General features: G+C 54.3%; 1 pseudogene; it reads left to right on the top strand.

Annotated features, from left to right (window-relative positions):
* Nucleotides 1–1,037: 1,037 nt before the first annotated feature.
* On the top strand, nucleotides 1,038–4,125 carry LOC102114995 (uncharacterized; annotated as a pseudogene).
* The last annotated feature ends 396 nt before the right edge of the window (nucleotides 4,126–4,521 follow it).

Raw genomic sequence — 4,521 nt, 5'->3', positions numbered from 1 at the left:
AAACAAGGGGTCACAGGAAGCTGGGGACTGCTGAGGGCGCGGGAGGCAGGGGAGACTATGTGTGCCCTTTCTCTTCCCCACCTGGATCCTGACTTTCCCTCACTGGAGACCTGAGGATGGAGTGCAGTGGCTTAGCTAAGCTTCTGCTAACAGCATGTTCACTGTTTTGAAACAGCAATGAAAGAACATTTGGGAGTTGGGGTATGTGCAGAGAAAGCATTTTCCTTGAATGTCTTTACTGAATGGGTGGGAATAGGTATGTGTGAAGGGGAAAAGTTCAGGGTACAGTGGTCAGGTCCTTGGGAGACGTCGGGGAGGGCTGTTTGGCCCTGCTCCTGAGGAGGGTGGGCCCAGGCTCATCCTATACGCACTAGTCCCGACGCCTCACAATTAATCGAACGGCTGAAAACAAACATACAAAAGGGCAGCGGCGTGATGTCATCTGTTCATTCCAAGCTGTCACCCTGAGGCTGAGTGAAGCACATGGTGAGAACAGGCAGATGGTGCCTTATGTGCATCGTGCAAACAAGGTTTGTGTAGAGGATTTTGCTCATGGACTGGAATTCATTGGTTATTTTATTCACGGCACGTTCAGCTCTGCAAAGCATCTTCTGCCTGCTTCGGAGGAGCGCGGTGCCATTTCCCTTCCTCCTTCAGACTTTCTTCTACGTGAAGGGCCCCGTCCTACACAGGTCCCAGTCTCAGCTGACACCCAGGCCCCGGGAGGCTCTGCGGAGATTTGCTGGGCCGTTCCCTCGCACACGGGGCTACAACAAAGGTGGGCGCCCCTGAAGGGCCTGGGAAGTAGAGGCATAAGAATCTATGGCATAGCCTGTTGCACATAGTCTGATTATTTGGCTCAAAATCAATAATCGGATCCTGTGCAAAATGTTTTCATGTAGATGATCTTATTCATTGTCACAAAAACCAACAAGAAAGGTAGAATGGAGGTTTCTCATCCCTATTTTATAGCTGAGGAAACCAAGACCCAAATTCCATTTCCAACAGTGGCTTTCTGCTTCTTCCAGGAACACAGCATGACACGTGCTGTGAACCTCGGCTGTGGGACAACTGAAGGAGAGACAACACTCAGCAAAAACAGAACCCGAACCGCCCCCGTGTCTCTCAGCCCCTACTGCTCCACAGCCTGGGGTGCAGCAAACGTTTCCGCTGCGCTCAAAGGGAAGGCTTTGCTTTGGAGTCAGCGTGAGAGCGCGCCTCACCTCCCCTCCACCCCTCACCTGGTTGGGTTTGGATCTCAGCTCCCTGGCTCCTCGCTCTAAGCCCTGGAATGCGAACCCCAAGGGCCAAACACCCCGAGGCTCTCAGGTCCCAGGCGTGGACACCTTCCTGGCCTTGGCTGTCACGGCCCAGATGGAAGCAAAGAGAGCTCCCCTCTCCACCGGTCAGCTGGTCCTGCTGCCCTGAGAGCAGGAACCCAGGCTCAGGCTCCGCACGGAGTTCCCCATCTACCGCTCCCTGGGCGGCAACGCAGAGGCCACCTGCCTCTCACTCTGTGGGTCCCACCTGCAGCCTGTCCCAGTGGATTCTGTAGGCTCCACAGTGATGCTGGGAAAAGACCAAACACCCAGACAAAGCATGTGGACGGCTGCCGATGCCAAAATTGCAGGAAGCAAGGGGAAGGCAGCTGACTGCGACACTTTGCCAACCATGTGCAACACTCCAGGTACCTAGAGGCAGCGAGGCGCTACTGAACTGGTTGGTTTCTGTCCATGCCTGCAGAGGCTGCTGTCGCAGAGGCAGGGCAGGGGTGCGTGGCTCTGCCAAGTATCCTTCTGGGATGAGCCGATTCTCTTGTCCCAGGTTGGGCATGATGGAGAGGCCAGGTGTGTTTGAGTTGCAGGCATTGGAGGTTTGCAAAGGGCTGTGATTTCCTGGGCCTCCCATCTTACGCAGGCTCTGGGTTCTCCTTGGTTCCTCCCTTGGAGCTTGGACCTGGCTTTGGAAGGCCCTGGATCTTTGCTGGTTTCTGCTGTTATCTTGCAGTGTGACCAAGGTCAAGTCCACACCCTCTTCCCAGGTTGTTTCCTCTGCAGTAAAATTGCCTTTTGGAACTGAGCCCTTCAAGGGGAGGTGGCTGAAACAGTGGGGGTGATGCTGCGTGCTAAGCCCCACCCCCTTCTCCTAAATGTCTACTTCTCTCCTTTTTGTCCTTTTTTACGTATTGATGGGTTCAACCGCCAAAAACCCTCTCTGAAACAGTGTCTTGGCCCAAGCCCGTCGGGGGCACTGTTGTGAGCCTTGATTTCTATGGATCTACGCCTGGAAAGCTTTTAGCATAGAATTGTTTAGGTAGAAGACCAGGACCACAGAACAGGACCAAGACCATGAAATAGGAAGCAAGATACGTCCAGCACCCAGTTCAAAGAGAGGGCTGGGGACGCCGACACTTCACCTCCTTCCCAGCAAACTTGGAAGGCGCCAGGGCATCCCTGGAGCTGCTGCTGGCAGAGAAGGATCAGCGTCCACACGTGCAGCTCACGCTCGAGGAAGGGCAGGGGCGATGTCAGAGCCATGCTTTGCCCAGTACATGCTTCTGGAACGGCCAGGATTTTAACCTTTAAGGTCTCAACTCCTTCTTCCTCCTCAGATCTTGGGATTTTGAAAATGATTCCTAAATGCCTTTCGATCTCAATTTTGCTCAAGGAGATGGACCTACTTTACTGCATTCCAACTGGAAACATTTTTGAGAGTAAAAATACCTGAAGACGTATTGAGCCTGGAGGTAGCCGACTAGAAATTAAAGCAGGGACCCCTCCATCCTCTCCCCCGACTGCATTAAGCACAGTATGTCGGGGATCAGTGAGTTTCCATTGCCCTGCAATCAGACCTTTTGCTCTCCGAAATTTAGCCTTGATTTTGAAGCCCTGAGCTTAGTATATGTAGATGAGCTGACAGGCCCAGGGAGTCACTCAGAGAGGCTGGAGGTCCTTCAGAGCTGCGTTAGATACAGCGGGAGGGGGTCAAATTGCTAATTTCATCTGCCCCCCAGCCCTGAAAATTCCCAAACAGCAGAGAACTTCTCAGAAGACTTGTGAAGTTGGGAGTCTGCAGATGGGTGGGGGTGACGGCGTTCTACCCCAAGACAGCATTTTGAAGTTGAAGCTCAACTTAAAATATTTGTTCCTATTTTTGAGACAGGGTCTTGCTCTGTCACCCAGGCTGGAGTGCAATGGCACCACCTCAGCTCACTGCAGCCTCGACCTCCTAGACTTGAGCAATTCTCCCACCTCAGCCTCCTGGGTAGCTGGGACTACAGGCATGCACCACCACACTTGGCTGGTGTGTGTGTGTGTGTGTGTGTGTGTGTGTGTGTGTGTGTGTCTAGAAATGGGGTTTTGCCCTGTTGCCCAGGCTGGCCTCGAACTCCTGAGCTCAAGCCATCTTCTCTCCTTGGCCTCCCAAAGTGCTGGGATTACAGATGTGTGTCACCGCGCCCAGTCACCTTATGCTTTTTGGAGGGACATCACCAATCAGACAGTGGCCTGGGCTGGACACGGCATCCCTGGAAGATGGCCCCTCTCTAGGGTGTCATCTGCCGTTACCCAAGGACCCTCTTGTCTCTCTAGCTCCAAGTCTCCACAGAGGACGTGCTCAAAGTGAGGGTGCGTGGCCTTGCCCCCCGCTTCTCCTGCAAGCAGGTGGGGAGGGAAGCAGGTGGCAGGAGGAGGTGGCTGTCCGGGGCTGCCCTCCTCTGTGCCTGTGCGTGATTTCACTCTATGCTGAGTGACAGCAGGGACGATGGGAAACATTTCTGTCTGGTATCAAATGATCACCATCATTGGCCTCATGGCATCACCACTGTCTTCCTTGCTGGCACCTTCCCGTCCTCCCTCCAACCAGGGAGGTCTGACCCAGGCACAGGTGGGAGGAACCGTCACTCTGCCTTAGGGGTTTGCAATCTTGGGACATCAAACAGGTCCACGGTGCCTTGCACCTCTGCTCTCACATCTCTGCACCGTTTTCTGTACTGTTCATGTGACTCTCAGAGCAGGCGTGGCCAGGGAGCGTGACAGCTTTGTGTCCGTGTCCTGGAGCTGCCGCAACGAGCCACCGAGGGCAGCGGGCTCAGGCCTCAGATCCTGTCCAGGCGGTGGAGGCTGAAGCCCGAGATCACAGTGTGGGTGGGGCTGGGTCCTTCCCAGGCTGTTCAGGGGGGTCTCTGTCCCAGGCCTCTCTCCTGGGCATGCAGGTGCTAGCCCTGCCTGTGTCCTTCACCTCCCCTTCCCTCTACTTGTGTCTGCCTCTGTCCCCACATCTCCTCTTTATGAGGACATTGGCCCTGTTGGATCAGTGTCCTCTCTAATGACCTCATTTTAATTCAGTGACCTCCGTGGAGACCCTCTCTCCAGAGAAGGCCTCCTTCAGATAAAGCCTCCTTCAGATAAAGCCTAAAGCACTGGTGGTCAGGACTTCAACGTGTGAATTTTGGGGGGACACACTTCAGCCCATTACAGACCTGATGGCTTCTGCAGGACACCCATCCCATCCCATGGCTTA

The sequence above is a fragment of the Macaca fascicularis genome, chromosome 12 (assembly GCF_037993035.2).
Source record: "Macaca fascicularis isolate 582-1 chromosome 12, T2T-MFA8v1.1".
Taxonomy (NCBI): Eukaryota; Metazoa; Chordata; class Mammalia; order Primates; family Cercopithecidae; genus Macaca; species Macaca fascicularis.
The sequence above is the reverse complement of the archived record's forward strand: the minus strand, read 5'-3'. Positions and strand labels throughout refer to the sequence as shown.